The sequence below is a fragment of the Cnephaeus nilssonii genome, assembly GCF_951640355.1.
Source record: "Cnephaeus nilssonii genome assembly, chromosome: 3".
NCBI classification, from domain to species: domain Eukaryota; kingdom Metazoa; phylum Chordata; class Mammalia; order Chiroptera; family Vespertilionidae; genus Cnephaeus; species Cnephaeus nilssonii.
In genome coordinates this window covers 53,923,034-53,943,881 of record NC_137074.1, presented here as the reverse complement: position 1 = coordinate 53,943,881, position 20,848 = coordinate 53,923,034, and the positions used below count along the sequence as shown (strand labels likewise).

The following is a 20,848-nucleotide window of genomic DNA, read 5'->3' as shown; positions in this document are numbered from 1 at the left end:
AGAAATAAAAACCCTCAAGACAAAAGAACCAGGACAGTCTCTCTCAGGAGCATGCCCAAGCCTTTTCTTTCTCCCTTGCGAAGTGTGTGTGTGTGTGAACTCTTCCCTAAAACTCTAAGGGTCCCCAAGAGACATGTAACCTGGGGAACAGCAGGTAGCGGCAGCTCCTCTCAGGCTTACTCCCTGAACCGGTCTCCAAGGCCCCCTTTTTTCTGGCTTTTTAAAAAATATTTTTATTGATTTCAGAGAAGAAGGGAGAGAGAGAGAAATAAAGTTAGAAACAGCAACAAGAATCATTGATCGGCTGCCTCTCCCCACACTGGGGATCGAGCCCGCAACCCGGGCACGTGCCCTTGACTAGAATCGAACCTGGGCCCCTTCAGTCTGCAGGCTGGCGCTCTATCCACTGAGCCAAACCAGCCAGGGCTTTTCAGACTTTTTCGTGAGTTAATTTCAGCCCCACCTTGGCTCACTCCTATCACTGTGGCTTTTACTTCTCAGTGAGCTAACTGCAGCCCCGCCGTGGCTTACTTCTTTCTTGTTTTTATTTTTAAATTTATCTTTATTGTTGAAAGTATTACAGATGTCACCATTTCTGCCCCCCTCCCCATTAACCTCCCTCCCCTCGCTCCCGCCCCTCCCCAGGCCTCTTTCTTATAACCTCTCTAGAGAGCAAAGCAGCCCCTGCTAGGCTCTCTCCTGTTGTTTCTTCTATCCTGAGCCATTCCTTGTTTCACCATCCCCAGCTTTTTCCTTTTTTACAAAAAATTTTTATAAGAGTTTATTTGAGCCAAACTAAGGACATATGCCAGGGAGCAAGATCTCAAATGCTCCACACTATCCCAACTTTAATAAATGTACCCTCAAAATCTTCCTGCATGTTGTGAAATCTTTCCTGCACAAAACCAAGTACCCACACACCACAGGCTGGTCCACGGCAGACCCGCTCTGGGCCAGTCCCTTCCCGGTGACACCCTCGCAGAGGCCTTCGCTGACCATTCTGTACATGGTAGCAGTCCCTCCCCATTACGCTCCACCCCTTTCCCGTTTTCGTTTTTCACATAGCACCTGACATTTGCTTTGTTGTGAATTTTATGTCTCCTCCCTTTTTCCCACTCCTGCGTTCCCCAGCTCTTGAATACATTGTTGAATGAGTGAATGAAGGTACTACAGTGGGAAAGAACTTGAACTTTGGCATCAGTTTCAAATCCCTGCTACTCCGTGGATGTGATCATGGGCAAATTACTTACCTTGGTGAGACCCAGTCTTCTCATCTGTAAAATGGAGATAGAGTGAAATGGGAAACTATATAAGGGTTCTTCCCTTTCATGCCTATGCTCAGGCTTCACGAGAGGCTTGTCTCCAGTGTCCATCGCTATGGCAAAAAGAAGGTCCGGTTGGACCCCAATGAGACCAATGAAATCGCCAATGCCAACGCCCGGCAGCAGATCTGGAAACTGACCAAAGATGGGCTGATCGTCCGGAAGCCTGTGACTGTTCATTCCCGGGCTCAATGCCCGAAAATCACCTTGGCCCGCAGGAAGGGCCGGCAAATGGGCACAGGTACGCAGAAGGGTACTGCCAATGCTCGAATGCCTGAGAAAGCCACCTGGGGGAGGAGGATGAGAATTCTTCGCCGGCTGCTCAGAAGATACCGCGAATCTAAGAAGATTGACCTCCACATGTACCACAGCCTGTACCTGAAAGTGAAAGGTAACATGTTCAAAAACAAGCGGATTCTCATGGAACACAGCCACAGGCTGAAGGCCGACGGGGCTCGCTAGAAGCTTCTGGCTGACCAGGCCGAGGCCCGCAGGTCTGAGACCAAGGAAGCCGGTGAAGAGCGGCTCCAGGCCAAGGAGGAGGAGATAGAGCATCAGGACTCTGTCCAAGGAGGAAGAGACCAAGAAATAAAGCTCCCCCTCGCTTCCCTGTACATAGTGGCCTCGGCAATTACATGGATAAATCATTCAATAAAGTAGCCTTCATCTTTAAAAAAATAGAAAGGAAATCTATAGAAAGTGCATAGCGTAGTACCTAGCATCTAGTCAGTGCTAAACAAATGCTATTTTTCATTTCCACTTTCTTTTAAGATTTTTTTAAAAATTGATTAAAAAAAATTTTTTTTTACAGAGAGAGGAATGGAAAGGGAGAGGGAGAGAGAAACATCCAATGTGAGAGTGAAACATCAATAGGCTGCAGGAAATTAAACCGGCAACCTTTGGGTGCACCGGAGGACACCCAACCCACTGAGCAACAGGGGCCAGGGCTCACTTTCACTTTCTAAGCCTAATACACAGAGAACGGGAGGGTGATTTATTTTCCTGAAGCACAAGAGACCTGCTTTCTCTATGAGCCTGCAGCTATGGCAGCTGGAATGAAGAGGACAGGCCACAGAGAAGCTGGGGCAGGGTAGAGGGGAGCAGTACAGAGACACTGTGAGAATAAAGCTGTGGACCCACAATTTATATTTTTTTTAAAATGAAAGAAGGGAAAAGGAAGAAAGGAATTTTCAGAAGGAAATATGTTCACATTCACAATAGACATTACTTCTGTGGTGAAACAGAGTTTCAATTAGCCAGGAGCCCCTCCTCCCTCTCCAGCTTGGGCAGAGATCCTTAGGTGATTCAGCGCCGGAGCAAGCATTTCACGGAAACACTCCTCTGCCAAGCGCAAAGCTTGTTGTGGGAGTGAAATAAATAGACACACTCAGAGCTTTTGCTGGGGAAGAGAGAATGGAGTAGCTCTGTGCTCAGATTTGGATAAAATAATTTTTCTCTCCCATTCTTTGCTTCTCCCAGTACCTCTCTTCTGAATCCCTATTGAACCTGTGTGTGGATGAAAGGGGCCACATGCTGACCTGACAAGATCAGGGGAGGCATGCATGGCAGTCTTGCAAACTCAAAGACCTAAAGTAATCACAAAGGAGTCACCTCCTAGGCCGGTATCTTCCCTGACAAGGTCAACCTTTACCTTAACTGAGCCTATCTGTTGTTTTGCATCTATAATAACATACCTTTCCTTGAAATGTCTGGGTAACAAATAACTTCCCTTTTTTCCGGACTCCTCAGGCCACAAACAAATGCCCTGGGCACCAGGACAGGAGACCATAAATTCCTTCATTGTTATTGTTATCAGGTTAATTGTTGATGGTTAACTATCCTGCACCCACCTAAGTATGTGTCTATCATTTTACTTTTTATCCAATCCCAGAGGTCCCCCCAACTTTGCTTTCTCCCGCCTTTCTAATCTATCACCAATGGATTTCATGTAACCCACATACATCTCCTCCTATGTATAAAAATAGATGAAAAACCGCCATTCTCCAGAGCATTATCCCAATACATTGAGATTCTGCTTCCTGGCAATTGTCAACAGTTTGGCTTCAAATAAACTCACAAAAATTCTTTACAGGTTTGAAGTGTCCATAAAGTGTACAGTGTTAACAGTGTCCATAAAGTTTATAGGTTGGGATACCATTAGAAAGTAAGTGAATTTTTTTAAAATATATTTTATTAATTTTTTACAGAGAGGAAGGGAGAGGGATAGACAGCGAGAAACATCGATGAGAGAGAAACATCAATCAGCTGCCTCCTGCACACCCCCTACTGGGGATGTGCCCGCAACCAAGGTACATGCCCTTGACCGGAATCGAACCTGGGACCTTTCAATCCGCAGGCTGACGCTCTATCCACTGAGCCAAACCAGTCTCGGCAGTAAGTGAATTCTTATGAGGAAACCATCCAGATTAAATTCACCTTATTTTTCAAGTTTTAGCACCATTTCCCTCCCTAACATCCCCCTGCTTCGGTGTGGCTTGGAATCCCTCTCCTGAGAATAACTCCCCTGGTGGTGGTTGGGCAGAGGCCTCAGATGTGCCCATAAAGCCTCTGGCAGGGAAGGAGTTACACCTTTGGGGCCCTAAGCATTGAAAGATGATGTTTTTCATATATGTTCAAAATAATAATCTATATCTCTAAAAGCCTAACATGCAAAGTGTCCCCACAGGAGTTTGATGGACGACTGGGAGTTCGATCACTTGCTATGATGTGCACTTGAAGCATCCATCTTATATAAAAACTGCTGTTTGAAATTTTAACCCTACTATTTGGCTTCTGTAAATGCTTGCTTGCTTAAATAATAAGGAAAATAAGACTACTCCCACTTCAGAGAGGCCATTAAACCTTCCCCGGACAAAATTATCAGTGCTGGCACCAGGCCAGGCCTTTGGTTGAGGTCTCAAGGTCCCAGCACATAGGGGCTCTTTAAGAACTTGCAAAAGGGGCCGGAAACACCCCATATTTGGGAGACAAAGAAGGTAAAACATATAAATAGGGAAAATTCCTCCATGTTGGGGCCCAGAATTTGAGAGACATTTTCCTCTGGACCCGCGCGTAATAAAGTGTGACTCCAAACTCTCCAGCATTGTTTGATTATTCCGGTTCTCTGTAACACACTGACCACCTGGGGGGGTGGCACGGAACGAAGGAAGGCCCCGGCCGGCAGCTGGCAGCCGCTAGGGACCCTACCCGTGCACGAATTTTGTGCACTGGGTCCCTAGTAATAATATCAACCTGTGAAACAAATGAAAGATGCCCAACAAAGTTTGGATTTCCCCCATAAAAAACTGTTTTGAAATGTCATGTTTCAAACCTGAGACACTTGGGAGAGGCAGGGCTTTCCTGGTGTGCTTATTGGGTTAACAGCACTGGATTGGGAGAAATGCCTTCTGCCTGGTGGTGGTGGTATGGGGTGGGGGCGGAGTTCCAAACCCCTTGCTGCTCTACCCTGGAATGAATGGATTTAGTTCAGTCTCTTCTCCATCTGTGAGAGCACACTTGGGATGGTGAAGTCGTAGCAAACTGTGCCACAGGAAGGGGCCCAGGGGTACCAGCCGTTGAGGACAGGCTCATGGCAACAGGGAATTTGGGGTGGTTTGGCTACATCGATGGTGAGTTGCCTATTTTATGGCTTTGCCTTGGGCCATCTTTTTCGTTTTCCCCCCCCAGGATACTGGATAGCTGCTTTGTGTTCTATGTTTAAGATCTCTGTGTAAAAAAAAAACAAACAAAAAAAACAAAAAAAAAACACACACACAACTAAAAAAAGATCTCTGTGGGACTATATTTGCATTAACATGAAGTCTTTAACGTCAATCTTTGATAACATAAGAATAGAAATGCTCTCTCTCATATAGGAACTCCTCCCTCCTCACCCTCATCCCAGGCTCTGGGCGACTTAAAAGGCAGATTCCTAGGTCCTGAGCGACTATCACAGCCTGGTGCAGAGCAGGCCTGTAAATGCTTGTGGAATGAAGGAATGGTGGGAACCTTTCAGAAGACACAATGCCTTATCCCTTCCTGGTCTGGCAGCTCCTCCCAGCATTCAGGCCAAGACTCTGCATCAGTGGGCCTCAGCTACATGGTATGTTCTGGGCTTGCTCTTGCCACCCTTTTGTCCTCAGTGCCAGCAGCCTCAGTGTCAGTTGTGATGATGGCATTTGTGATGTTACTCACACTACCCAGAGGACGTCTTATCTTTGCATACATTAGCCACCAGGTCTCCACCAGGGGAATTGTTACTAATTTTCTAAATACTGAACTCATAGAGTACAATGTCTAAATGAAAACAAGCCTCTTTCGTCCCTGTGGAAGCTGGGAGATGGCTGAGTCTGTCAGAGCAGGGAACAAAGAGGCAAGGTCAAGTGATGAATGATGTGGGAAGTAACTTTCTATTGTAAGTTTATTGACAAAGCACTAGAGGTTTGGTAACTGCATAGTCAGAAAGAGAACGGTAAGATCATGCAGTCGAATGGACTTAAGTCAGGTTTATCCAAAGGTTCCCCATATGGGACCCAAAGATGAACTATCAAGCGTGTTATGCTTGGCCAGTGTTGCTCAGTGGTTGAGTGTCAACCCAGGAACCAGGAGGTCATGGTTCTATTCCTGGTCAGGGCACATGCCCAGGTTGTAGGCTCAATCCCCAGTAGGGGGCCTGCAGGAGGCAGCCAATCGGTAATTCTCTCTCATCATTGATGTTTCTCTCTCCTGCTCCCTTTTTCTCTGAAATCAATAAAAAAAAATTTTTTTTAAAAAAAGAGTGATATGGTTTCTCTTTCTATGGGAGTTTAGGATGAAGAAAGATCCCCATCTTCTTGAACTGAAATGAGACCTGGCTAAAGGAAAAGAGATAAAGTGGTCTCAGATTTTCAAAACTCACAAATGTTATTCCTTATTTCTTCTACAAAAACCTTTACTGTAGCCATTAACTGAAGATACATATTGTACATGGATTATATGCCAGGCACTCTGCTAGTTGCAAAGGATACTACAATGAACAAGATACAACCTCTGCCCTCAAAGCCCACACATAGAGCTGGAAAACCAGTTATTAAACAACATATTTAAAAAATGGCCCGGCCGGCGTGGCTCAGTGGTTGAGCATCGACCTAGGAACCAGGTGGTCACGGTTCGATTCCTGGTCAGGGCACATGCCCAGGTTGCAGGCTCAATCCCCAGTGGGGGGTGTGCAGGAGGCAGCCGATCCGTGATTCTCATCATTGATGTTTCTATCTCTGTCCCCCTCTCCCTTCCTCTCTGAAATCAATAAAAATAAATAAATAAATAAACACACACACACACACACACACACACACACACACACACACAAAATAAATAAAATAAAATAAAATAAAATAAAATAAAATAAAATAAAATAAAATAAATGTGAGAAGTGTCAAGGTATATGTAAGTATGGAGCTGGAGGAGAAATGGGTGGGTGAGTGAGTGGGCGGTTGTTTACCTAATGTATCGATCAGAGAAAGCCTTGAGAAAACTGATATTTAACCTGATAGCTGCAAAGATGAGTTGAAGGCAGAGTATGGCAATGATCTAGGTAGAGGGAAAAACATATCCAACAATGAGAGAAGAGGTTTAAAAGAGATTAAAGAAGGTGGGGTGACCAGAGCTTGAAAGGATATAACAGAAGATGAGTCTAGGGATGTCGTCAAGGATCAGATGGTGGGCAAGAAATTTGGAGTTTTTTCTAAGCACAAGGGGAGCCATTGAATGAGTCTAAGCAAAATACTTAATTGCATGATGAGATTAAGGTTGTTTAATATAGAATGACATTATTTCTAGCCCTAGCTTCTTCCTGGATCTAAGTACAGCCTTGCCCTAAATTAGGTTGTTAAGAAAATATTTCCCACGCACATTGCTGGATTTCAAGTAGAAAGACCTCCACTGCCAGGTCTTGCAAGCCATCAGATGGGCACAGAAACTTCCAGCAAGATTCTGTAAGAGTGTGAAGTAATGGATCTTCATCCTACCTGTTTACATTTCTCAATTTCCTGACTCGTTTGACCATAAAGACACGTCAATTCTCTCCTAATTGTTCTTTTCTTCTCCTCCTACCATCTCTACAGTTTCTAAAGTGGTATTGGGCACCATACAGCCTTGTGAAAAGTTGCTTAATACAATGGACATGGCATAAAGGGACATTCTTCTGACTTCTGAGGCCATTTGCTCTCATCATAAGCTCTTCTTGTTATGGCAATTATAGTTGTTCATAGTTCTTTTGCCTGCGACAAAACCTATTTTACTCTTCTGAACCATTCCAAATGTTTTAGAGTTTAACTGATCAGATCTTTAAAGCAGTTTCTCATGTGGTCTAGGAAGAGAATGGATGAAGACATTTGGCGCAGACCACAGCCCAATGGTATCAATTCATCTCAAGAAAAGCATAACAGAGACAGTTTTCCTCCTTCAGCCACGCAAGGTGTGATTCTACCTTCTTTCAATGCTGGAGAGTCTGAGGCAACAATTTCCTCATTGTTCTTGGCAATTTAAGTTATTCTTTGCAAATGCAGTGCTGTTGGGAAACCAAGCTACTAATTTGGAGCATTGGGTCAGGCTGCCAGAGGCCAAGGTCAGCTAGTCCTCTGATGATCTCCTATCTCCAGTCTTCCCTAAGCTCAAGCTTTCCATTTTCCTGTGATCCTTTCTCATGGCAGCATGCTCCTAGTTTCCCGTTCAACTTTTAATTAAGTCTTTGGTATAGACTTTGCTAGTTGAACAAAAAGCAAAGAAAATATCAGGCTTCTATTGTGTATATCTTGCTATTGAGGAGGAATTCTGTGATGACCCTTGCAGGGCGAAGTGTAACAGACTTGTGGCCTTTTTATTTGACAGGAGTCACAGATGCAAATCCTGAAGAGAGTCAGGTGAGTGAATGCACAAGGCCAGGTGGGAAGAGGAGGGTGCCTGTCCCACCTAAAGAGAGAACCAGCACTCCACGCCAACACACTGTTGCCAGGAAGGCCCAGTGAAGCCACATCTAATTTGCTAAGAGAAGCCAGAAATGTGGGCTTTAATGTGATAGACCCTCAAGTTTTAAACGTTTCCCCCCAAAAAGTTTAATATGTAGGAACCAAAACAAAGCATGTTTCATGACCAGATTCAACCCAAGTTCATTCCACATCTGCATGGCAGAGCTCCAGCTATTTCAAGACAGAGATCATGTCACCATAAATATTTTTTTCTTTTAGGTAAAAATCTTCAATTCTAAGTAAAATGCTCAATTCCTTTTAAGACATGATTTCAAGTGTTGTTATTGTCCTGCATGTCCCAGGTATGCCCAGAATAGAAAGAAGCAAACTTGTAGAAGAGTCCAGACTTGTATAAAGTGGATCAGGTCAATTACCTACTTTACTCTTGACATTATGCTTCTATAAATACAGCCTTTAGTCATCTTAGCATGACTCTGCCTGTGTGCATTAACCTCATCTTAAATCCTTTATGTGTTTGCTATGAAAAGCCCATCTCCCCACGTAGTGCCTGGTACGTGGTTTTTCCCCTGTTAACTTACATCTTGCCAAATTCTCCTCATTGCTCCAGCCTGACGGGCTCTCTCTGGATTCTGACCCTGACATCCTCTCCATTCAAGGCTTCCTCTGGCTCCATATCGGCTGCAGACTCATCCGATGGTCACCTGTACTCATCCAAGTCATGGACAACATTTTCACCAGGACAGAGCCTAAGTAGAGTCTTTCCCCTGGATTCACATGATCCGATCAATCAGGACTCTTTGATGAGGTGCATTGCCTCCATTCTCACCCAGCTTGTATTTCTCCACCTAATTCGAAAGAATGTAGTAAGACATTTGGCTGAAATTCTGTGGTTACAGCATTTCCCTACCCTATGGTCTAGAAGCCTTAATTTTTAATAATCACCCAACAGGTTAGTGGCTGAGCTAAAACAGTGTGATAGCTGCTGTCTTAAATCTCCCAAATCTACTTGGAGACATGAGAAGCATACAACTGACACAGTCCAGAGGATGGGCTCTCCTCTCCTCCATCAGCAGAGAGGAAGGGATATGAGAAAGGAGGGCTGTAGAGTAACCTGTCCATGATCCAAACTCAAGAACAGAGCTGCAGGCAGATTCAAACCTCTGGCTGAATCTGAACATGCCATGTCCTTTCCCATTTTCCTTTCCTACAACTTGGAGAAAATGATATTTTCTTTCTTTCTTTTTTTTTTTTATGATATTTTCTTTCAGTGTGGGCTGTTAATCACTTGAAACAGTTCTCCTGTGGAAACAGTCCCTGTGGAATCTCCTTCCTAGAAATGCTGTTAAGAGCTGGCAGGTCTGGCAGGAGATCTGGGCCAGATAACCATTCAGTCGCTACAGCCGTGTTCCTTTAGCGACGAGGGCCAAGAAAGAGGTGTTTGTTTCGAGCATTCATGGCAAGGAAGATTTTTCCATACCGAAGTGCTGCTCGGTTGGAGGTCAAGGAGGTTCAGGCTGTCTTTCCCCTACTGTGCTGATGTCAAAAGTGGACCCAGAACTATAGTCTAGACCAGTGATGGCGAACCTATGACACGCGTGTCAGCACTGACACGCGTAGCCATTTCTGATGCTCAGTTTTTTGGCGAAGTTTGACACACCAAGCTCAAAAGGTTGCCCATCACTGGTCTAGACACTTCTTAGGAATATTCTGTTCTCTCAAGTAAAAGAATGTTTTAGTTATGTGACTAGTTAAGGGAACTATGCGGACAGTTCTGGTCTAGTCCAGTGCTGAAAAGTGTCTAGGCTTGTCTTGAGTCCCATTCTCCTATGATATCATAACTCTAATGTCACAACGTACCTCCTGTCCCCATCTTTGTTTCTAAAATATGAACAAAGGAAGTTAAGCTTAGCTTAGGTGGGAGACATAAGGGTATCTGCCGACTATGACAGTATGGGAGGCCTGAGACAGTCTACCAGGAGGATACAGGGAGTTGCTGGTCCCGGCAGGGCTTGAGGCAGAGGATTAACACCAGTCTGTCAGAGATGGGGTTGGTACAGAACCTAAGGAAGGCGTCACCCCGAGCAAACCTGACCCCAGACTGTGCAAGGTTTTCGGTTGTTTCAAGGATTAGCAGGCCACTTGTAAGAGAATTGCCACAGAGAGGGGAAAGTGGAAGGCATCGTGTCTTAAGCCTCATGTGTTTTAAGCCTCAGGTATCCAGGTGACCTTCCTCCTGGATGCCACCTGGACCTTCAGCTTCAGGCGCCACATTGCTCAGAAAGCCTCTTCCACTCAGCCTGACCTTTCCTCTTTGCCCCCGGTTTCCTCTTTAGGTCCAGGCCTTCATAGGAAAATACATCACATTTCCATCAGGTTCACCTTTCCTTCCCAAGCATATATGCATGAGCGCTGTCTTAGTCCTTTCGGGCTGCTGTAACAGAAATACCATAGACTGGTGGCTTAAACAACAAACATTTATTTCTCATAGTTCTGGGGGCTGGAAATCCTAGATCAAGACTCTGACAGATTGTCTGATGAGGGCCCACTTCCTGGTTCATAGATGGCCTCCTTCTTGCTGTGTTCTTACCTGGTAGAAGGCTCAAGACACACTCTGAGGTCCCTTGTATAAGGGCACTAATCCCATTTGTGAGGGTTTCATCCTCATGACCTAAGCACCTCCCAAAGACCCAACCTTCAAACACCATCATACTGAGGGTTAGGGTTTCAGCATTTGAATTTTGTTGGGAAATAAAACATTCAGTCCAGAATAAGAGCTCTGAGAGTTCTTCCTCACCTCAGACTGGACTCTGAGTATATTCTCTGTGGTCCTGGTCTCAGTCACATTTTGACTGATATTAATTGGGTCTAAAGTAATCTTAAAGAGTTATCATATTGCCCAGTCAACATGGCTTCAGTGGTTGAGCATTGACCTATGAACCAGGAGGTCAGGGCACATGCATGGGTTGTGGGCTCGATCCCGAGCAGGGGATATGCAGGAGGCAGCCAATCAATGATTCTCTCATCATTGATGTTTCTATCTCTCCCTCTCCCTTCCTCTCTGAAATCAATAAAAAGATATTTTAAAAAAAGAGTTATCATACCATTGTATGCATTCTTTAACATCCAGAAAAATCTATTTAGCCATGCCAAGAAGATGGACATCTAGTTTTTTTTTAAAGTACAGTGCAGGGAATCTATATACTAATAAAAGGGTGATATGCTAATTAGACCAGATAGACCAGATGTCTTCCGGATGTCCTTCCTAACAAAGCTGGGGGCGTGGCCGGCCGGAAAACCGCCTGCAGCCCCTCGCCCAGGCTGGCCCCACCCCACAGTGGGGATCCCTCCACCCCGATCCGGGGCCCCCACCCGTACACCAGGCCTCTATCCTATATAATAAAAGGGTAATATGCAAATTGACCCTAACAGCAGAACGACCAGAACGACCGCTGGACCAGTCACTATGAGGCTCACTGACCACCTCTTGGTCCCTTTCCCCAGCCAGCAGGCCCCAATTGCCTGATGGCCACCCGTGGCAGGGGTGAGGCTGGTGAGCAGGCGGGAATAGCTGACCTCTCGCTCCCTTCCCCCAGCTGTCAGGCACCAATCACCCGATGGCTGGCGAACCCGGAACCAGGAACCAGGGGTGGGTGGCGGCAGGGGGCGGGGCCAGCTTCAGGCAGCTGGAGAAGATGGGCCTGATCGTAGGCCAGGCCTAGGGACCATACCGGCACCAATAATATCATAATAACTATAGTGTCATGTGGGTAATACAATCATCAGGGGGAACACAATGTAAAGTATATGGATTGTCTAACTACTATGTGGTACACCTGAAACTAATGCAAACTGTAACTGAAAAAAATTAAATAAATGCTCTTGACTGAGAGAGAAAATAAAGGTGGTCACTTTGGCCAGTGTGGTTCATTGGTTGGGTGTCATCCCATGCCCCAAAGCATTGCCAGTTTGATTTCTGGTCAAGGTACATGCCCAGGTTGCAGGTTTGATCCCCGGTGGGGAGTGTGCAGGAGGCAGCCAATCAATGTTGGGCTTTTACATTGATGTTTCTTTCTCCTTTTCTCTTCCCCCTTCTCTAAAAATCAATTAAAAATATTTTTAAAAGATGATTATCTGGTTTTTAAAGACCATTTTAAGAAGTAATATTTTTCATAAGCAATCTATTGAACACCTATACAAGCACGTTCATAGTTTATCCTAAGAAAATTAGAAATCACCTAAATATCCATTAGTAAGATAATGTGTTGTTCCTTATAGCTTCTGGACTATTTTTTAAAATATTTTAATCCTCATCTAGGATTATATATATCTGAACCAGAAAGACAAGCATCACCCAGATAAAATATTCATCAGATAGCTAAAAGTATCTGAACTCCCGTACCAAATGTATGAGAACCAAATTTCATTCTTCTTTCCAGACTGATTGTTTTCCTGTCTACCTTGTGGAAGTTCAGTAGTGTGGCTCTTTCATAAAGCTGCATAGTGGAGATGACATGGTGTGGTTGAATGACCCTGGACTAAAGTCAGACCATCCTAGCTCCACCATTTGATAATCGTGTGACCGTGGACAAACTACAAATCATTCCTAAGAATAAGTTCTCTAATCTTATTAATACTTACATGCTGGAGTTAATGGGAACAAAGATGAAATAACATCTAATGTTAGTTACCTTCTCACATTATTTCAGGTAAAGAAACTTGATCTAAATATTTCTAGACAGAATTCACCCAATCTCTGCCATTGATGGCAGACTGGAAAGCTGATTACAGCTGTATTTACAAAGGATTTTCGTTAGCTTGCAGGTTTCTGCTTCCCTCTTGAACTCATGTGCCAGATAAAAACTTCCTCCTTATTACCTTTCAGTTGAATCTTTCGTTGGTAGCTTTATATTGCTTTTTACCCTCTGTGGCAGCTAATTCCTACACATGGCATCCATGGAGTCCTGTCTTTCACACACACTTAAAAAAAATCCTACTTAATGATATGTTTTTCTTGATTTTTAGGGAGAGAGAGAGAAAGAGATATATCAATGTGAGAGAGAAGCATCTATAGGTTGTGCCCTGAACTGGGATTGCACCTGCAATCTAGGTATGTGCCCTAACCGGGAATCGAACCTGTAACTGTTTGTTGGGTGTATGGGCCTTTGTTTTCCCCCTGATTTAATTCTAGAGACAAATCACTAGGTAACTATGGCTCTCTCCCAAACAGTAAAGAAAAATTTTTAAAAGGAAAAGCAAAGGGAACTTCTCCATGGAGTAATATCCAATAGTTTATAGTAATGTTAAGGCTTTGTATTCTTTTCTAAACTACCTACCGTATTTCAAGCAGTTTGATTTCGTTTTGTACAAAACAGTCCCCACTTCTGAAATAGGCTATGGATTCCAAAGTGTATTTACAAAGCCGTTAATTAATTAATTAATTAATTAGTCAGTTAGTTAATTAATTAATATGGAACGCTTCACAAATTTGCGCGCCATCCTTGCACGGGGGCCATACTAATCTTCTCTGTATCGTTCCGATTTTAGTCTATGTGCTGCCGAAGCGAGCACCAAAGCCTGTTATTTAAAACTCACAATGCCAGTGCCCATGGGAACGAGGTTACCTTGGGTCGTCAGGTGCTTAGGGCCGTCCCATAGTCTATCTAATCCTGAATGTTGCCTACCAGGCACACTAGATGCTCTGTTCATTTACTCCCAGTAACCGCACAGCCTTGATTTTGTAAGAGAGGGAGAAAGGGCACTCTGTGTTCCAACTTCGGGTGCCAGGGACACAGCTCTCCCCTCCTGCCTACTTGGCTGGGCCAGCAGCTAGGGGTGGGAAGGAGGGGGCTGGAGAGAAGGGCAGATAATCCTGGCGGATAATCCCACCAGCGCCAGGAATTCGATTCTCTGCCTCAGGACATCTTTCTAGTCTTTTTCCTCACAGGAATTCTGAATAAGAAGCAATAGTAACAGTCATGACGTTTGTAAAGTGCTTTATAGTTTCCAAATAACATATTTTCATCCTTAATATCTCACTGGTCTCATTTGGTACTTGTAAGAACCCTCTTGAGTTAGTTATTGCATGAACTGAGGTTTAAAAATGAAATGATTTTTCTAAGGTCAGGGAGGTATGAGAGTGTGAAAGAAAGCTCAATTGCCACCCACGTGTGGGTGTTTCTAACTAGGTCTCCTCCCACACCCACGTGTCAGTACTTTATTTGTTTGTGAAACACTTACACAACTAGTGTTCATTGGGTGCCTGTAACTGTTCTAAGGGTTCTACAAATATTAGCCCACTTATTGTGGCTCAGTCCTAAATTAAGGTTTGCCTTCTTTTCTGCTTTTACTTTTATTTTTTAAAAATATATATTTTATTGATTTTTTACAGAGAGGAAGGGAGAGGGATAGAGAGTTAGAAACATCGATCAGCTGCCTCCTGCACACCTCCTACTGGGGATATGCCTGCAACCAAGGTACATGCCCTTGACCAGAGTCGCACCTGGGACCTTTCAGTCCACAGGCCAACGCTCTATCCACTGAGCCAAACCAGTTAGGGCTATTTTTAAATATTTTTTTATTGATTTTTAGAGAAAGAAAGGGAGAGGGAGAGAGAGAAACATCCAAGTGAAAACAAAACATCCATTGGCTGCCTCCTACACGCCACCTACTGGGGATTGAGCCCACAACTCAGAGCATGTGCTCTGACTGGGAATCAAACCAGCAACCTCTTAGTGCACAGGACGATACCCAGCCAAATGAACCACACCAGCCAGGGCTCTGCTTCTGCTTTTAAAGCCCAGGCCTCCATCACTGTGAAGTCATCTTGGAAATGGATAATGACTTTAACAATGTTCCCCTGTGGTAGGTGTTTTAAGTCAGAGAGGCTTGGGCTATGTAGTCAAGTGTTCTCTGACTCTCATATTTCAGCTATCAGATGAGTTGTTTTCAAGAGTCAGACTCTTTGCCAAATACAGTGGAGTCTCGGTTCTCAAACTCAATTTGTTCTGGAAGACTATTTGAGAAGCGATTTGTTTGAAAACGGAGTCATTTTTTCCCCATTAGAAATAATGTAAATTGAATTTAGTCCGTTCCAGATCCCCAAATGATTCGTTTTAAACTTTCTGATATACAGTGCATGTCCAATTCATTTCAGAGATCACCTCAAAACACTTCTGAAACAGTGCCTTTGGATAGAGTTTCTTAAAATTAGAAATGACCTAGTTGGTTTGGCTCAGTGGATAGAGTGTCTGCCTGCAGAATGAAGGGTCCCAGGTTCGATTCCTGTCAAGGGCACATGCCCAGGTTGCGGGCTCTATCCCCAGTAGGGGGCGTGCAGGGGGCAGCCGATCAATGATTTTCTCTCATCATTGATATTTCTATCTATATCTTCCTCCTTCCTCTCTCTGAAATCAATAAAAATATTTTAAAAAAAGAAAGAAAGAAATGACCTGCTGGTCCATGGGCCGGATGAGAGGAGCTGCAGTGACAAGAGCCTCACAGTGATGAAGCTGTGCTCCTGCACCAACTCGGCCTCCAGGCCTGGGGGGTGGGCAGCAGCCCTGTGTCTTACAGGAAGTGCCCGGAGAGGCAATTGTGTTTCCTGGAGCTATTTCTTCACACTTGGGGCAAACACTTCATAAATCCACTCAATAAAAAATTGCCTGGTTACCCAAGTTTTGCTATTAGCCCTCCATATTACCACATTCCATTTGTTTTTCATGGCATTCTTTTTTTTTTTTTTTAACTCAAAGGTTTTCAGAATGGTAGATGAATAGATGCTTCAATTTAAAGTCCCTGCTCACATTCCCACACAATAATACTGTCAGCCTGCCCTTCATTGGCTTGTGTCCTGGCAATGACTTCTCCTCCTGTGCGATGTAGGTCCTCTTCGGCATTTCCTTCCAGAAGAGGCCTGTCTCCTCACACCTGAACACTTGTTAGGGAACAAATCCCTCAGCCTCTATGCATTCTTGAGATTCTGTCACAAAATTATCAGCAGCTACTTTGTTAGAACTGGTAGCCTCCCTGTGCCTCACTGCACTATAAATGCCTCTTCTTCTGCTTTTCCTCCCCCTCCTCCTCCTCCTCCTCCTCCTGCTCCTCCTCCTCCTCCTCCTCCTCCTCCTCCTCCTCCTCCTCCTTCTCTTCCTCCTCCTTCTTTTTTTAGAAAGAAAGGAAGGGAGAGGAAGAGAAAGAAATATCAATGATGAGAGATAATCATCAATCGGCTGCCTCCTACACGCCCTCCACTGAGGACCAAGCCTACAACCCACAACCTGGGCATGTGCCCTGACTGGGAATCCAACCCTGACCACCTAGTTCATAGGTCAATAGTCACCACTGAGCCATACCAGCTGGGCTGGGTTCCATTTTTAATTTGGTAGAAGAGGCTATTGTGAAACTCAGTCCCCCCACTCTCAAAGTGTCATCTGTTGACTTGGTAATTTGGGTTCTTAGTCTGACCTGAGGAGTAACTGACTTTCGCATAGCCACACAAGGGTAGGTATGTATGAGAGAGATCGGGCTGACTCCTGTCGTTAGACTTCACAAATGCAATCCAAACACCTCAGCCTGGTGCAGAAAGCCAGTTAACCTTATGACTCGCCCCCTTCCCTCTCACAATACTCAACCACCGATGCTGTCCCCAAACACCATGTTGTTTCCCCCTCTCCCTTTGTACATGCGGTTCTCTCTTCCTCACCCCATTCAGCCATCTGGACCTTTAATAGCCAATAGAAGGGGCCCCTCTGGCAAGTTGTTCTAGCCTCCGCCTCTGCTCCCCTTTTCCAGGCCTAACTTCTCACTCTCTCCCTCCTTAGTACCTTTAGCTTTGCCTTGTGGTACATACTCAGTCATCGCATCTATCACAGTTCTCACGCTTTTAAATACTTGTTCCCCTACTAGACTGTGATTCCTTCAGGGCAAGGACCTAGGACACAACCAATGCATATTCGTAAAGGCTGACCAGCCCTAACCTCAGATATGCTGAGATAGACCCTGCATGTCAGAGAGGAGCTGACCATTAGTCCCTGTCCTACCCACATCCCCCTGCCCCACCACACACACGTCTGCTTTTTGAGATGCAGAGTTTACTGCTGATCTGCGGAATGACCGAGGATGTTTACCATTGGTGACTATCCTGGGTCTCAGCATCACTGTTGTATAGGGTGGATTGTACGGATTGGGTTAGGTAATTTAAGTGTGTAGCACTTAATAGTAACAGCATGGTATAGGGCAGTGTTTCCGAAACTGTTATGAGACATCCTCCAATCCTTTTCTGGAAAATGCATTCAGACACTGAATTAAAAAGTAGCCTGAGAGCTTGTTTGGAGGTTCTAGCAGGGGAGCGCAGCTACTCGTATACCCTTGACCGAAGACCGGTCCTCTCTTCTGGGGGGAAGGTCGTCCTCTTTGACGGAGCGTGCAGCTTCGGGAGGGACGCACATGGATCGGTGAGGGAGGAGGGGGACACCCACCTAGCCAGCCAGATCGGCCGAATCAACCCTGGTGATTGATCAATGGGGTGACAGATGTTACAGCCAGATCGCCCTCACATCACACAATTCACCATGGCTAAGATTTGGAAACAGCCTAAATGCCCATCAGCAGATGAGTGGATTAGTAAACTGTGGTACATCTACACAATGGAATACTACGCTGCTATAAAAAGAAGTAATTCTTGCCCTGGCTGGTTTGGCTCAGTGGATAGAGCGTCGGCCTGCGGACTGAAGGGTCCCAGGTTCGATTCCAGTCGGGGGCATGTAGCTTGGTTGCGGGCACATCCCCAGTGGGAGGTGTGCAGGAGGCAGCTGATCGATGTTTCTCTCTCATCGATGTTTCTAACTCTCTATCCCTCTCCCTTCCTCTCTGTAAAAAAAAAAAATCCATAAAATATATTATAAAAAAAAGAAGTAATTCTTACCATTTGCAATAGCATAGATGGAACTGGAGAGCATTATGCTAAGTGAAATAAGCCAGTCAGTGAAAGAAAAATACCACATGATCTCACTCATTTATGGACAATAAAAAACATTATAAACTGATGAACAAAAATAGATACAGAGGCAGAGAAGCATCGAACAGACTATCAAACTACAGTGGGAAAGCTGGAGAGGGTTGGGGGCAGGTAAGAGATCAACCGAAGGACTTGTATGCATGCATATAAGCATAACCAATGAATGCAAGACACTGGGGGGGGGGGGGGGGGGTTGAAAGCATGTGCCGGGGGGTAGGGGAGGCTGGGGGAAGGTCAACGGGGGAAAAAGGAGACATGTGTACTACTATTTGTAATACTTTAAACAACAACAATAATAATAAAAAGTAGCCTGGTCAAAAAAGCTTGGGAAAGTCTGAAAACCATATTCTAAGAAGAAAGACACAGTGCAAATTAGCATATTAAAGGCTCTGGTGATAAAGAAGATGGCTTCATCTTGTTTCTCCCAACGTTTCCAAAGCATAGTGTCAAGGAACAAGCACTGCAGTTAGAAGTCAGGAGGCTGGAGTTCCCATTTCTCTCCCAACAACGCAAATGTGTGATCTTGAACCAGATATCTCCCCTTTTGGAGCCTCAGATTCCTCATTTGTAAATGGAAAGAATGGAAAACTCTAAAGTGGCATGGCTGTATGCTAATGGCCCTTCTAACCCCCACCTTCTATCCTGCTGGCAGAGATGAACAGCTCTGGCCTTTGCTGGGGCTAAATGGCTCACACATGGTGCTTAGCAGCACGGTCTCAGCTCTGCCCTGCCCCACCCCACCCCGGAACAGCTGGGCAGGAGCTTGGTTGTTCTCCTAATGCAGCTGTTTCCTTCCACTGGCCGGATCAGAATGGAAATTATCTGGTGATTCTGAGCTGATTGTGCAACTCCAGGACAACCTTCCACATTGTAAAAATCAGCTGTTCACTTTTCCTTTCCTCCTTTGCAAGGGATTCACCATGGCAAGAATCACTGCTCAGAATGTCCCCAAACCAATACATTTGACAGTAAAGTAACACTTTGGGTTATGGAAGAGCTGGTGAGTAGGAGAAATTTGATAGTGATCATCAGCTAGGACCATGAAAACCCCACGTATCTGCCAGGAGACCAGATCCCCAAAAATGTAGTGAGGGGAGTTAGGCTGAAAGTTGCCCTGGTCTTGGGAGAAAATACAGCCAGTCCTATTCCCTTTAAAGTGCAGCTGTGGGAAGGAAAGTACATCTGGCTCAAGTCAGATTTTGGAATCACAGTGTTTGTGTGGACAGTGGTCAGCCCACTGGTACTTTCTGCTGATGGAGGCCCTATTAGCGTGACCCCATGCTCAGAACAGAAAGCCCACAATTTCTGCCCTGAAGGGTTGCCCCCAAATGACCACCGTTTAAGGCCCACATCCTATATAATAAAAGACTAATATGCAAAAACTCGACTGGGAGTTCGACCAGGAGTTTGACCAGGGGGAGGGGCTGGCCAGCCAACAGCCCTCGGCCTCTCCCCACAGCAGGCCCGGTCTGATCAGCTGCGATCTGGGGCAGGCCAGCTGGACCCCACCTGTGCACAAATTCGTGCACCGGGCCTCTAGTTATACATAAGCAGAGTGGTGGTTCCCTCTGAATATCTTCCCAGCAAAGTCAGAAATACCATTACTCCAAATACTCTGTAGCTAGCACTTCCTTCCTTTGTAAGCTACACCCCCTCCATGGTCCTTCCTTCTCTCCTTTCTTCTGTCCTGAAACATTACAGAGCATTCCTATTGTCAAAGGGCAAAATGAAAACAATTTAGGAAGGAGTCTGACGTCCTTTACTCAAGGGCAAACAACCCGTGCATTGAGGGAGTACAGGGCCTCACAAGCGGTGGAGCACTCTTCTCAACATATTGTGCGCCAGAGCGAGAATATTGGACGTGGCGATGCAGACACGGGGCGTGCTGGGCTAGGAGGGCAGGGATTTCCGGAGGAGGCTTGCAGGCCCTATTTTCTAGGGTCAGGTAAGCTGGCTAAAGATGACTTGGAGGATTGAGATTGGTGTTAGGTTTCCCTGACGGTGAGGCGTCTCCGGAAGTAAATCCAGGCTGACTAAGGTTTTGATTTATGAGCTGGGCCACTGGGGCAGCCTCTGTTTTGTGGATCCCGATGTGTGAATTAACTTTATCCCTGTATTTCAGGTCTTGCCCTGGGTATCATGTTACTTCATGGATCCCGAGTGGGTATATACAGAGCAACTTTTATAGGGGTTGGGTTAAAAAGTTAATGTTTAAGTGAAAAATCGAGTATTGTCAGTGTTACCCTTGAAAATAAAACCATCCCCACGGGTGGTAAAATGGTCACATTCTGAGAAGCACAGGACAGCTGAGAGACCTGGGGTATTTTTGTCTGTTTGTTTCCCAAGTTTTTATTGTTGGTGGTGTTAATCCTCGCTCGAGGATATTTTTCCATTGATTTTTAGAGAGAGTGGAAGGAAGGGGGAGAGACAGAGAGAAAGAAACATTGATGTAAGAGAGACACATCAATTGGCTGCCTCCCACATGGCCGGAGATGGAACCTGTAACCAAGCAAGTTATGTGCTCTTGACTGGAATTGAACCCACGA

The 20,848-nt window shown here is 45.1% G+C and overlaps 1 pseudogene across 1 annotated transcript; it reads left to right on the top strand.

Moving 5' to 3' along the window:
* The first annotated feature begins 1,328 nt into the window (after positions 1-1,328).
* LOC307097203 (large ribosomal subunit protein eL19-like) lies at positions 1,329-1,914 on the top strand (annotated as a pseudogene). Its single transcript has one exon. The product of its transcript is annotated as a large ribosomal subunit protein eL19-like (transcript).
* The last annotated feature ends 18,934 nt before the right edge of the window (positions 1,915-20,848 follow it).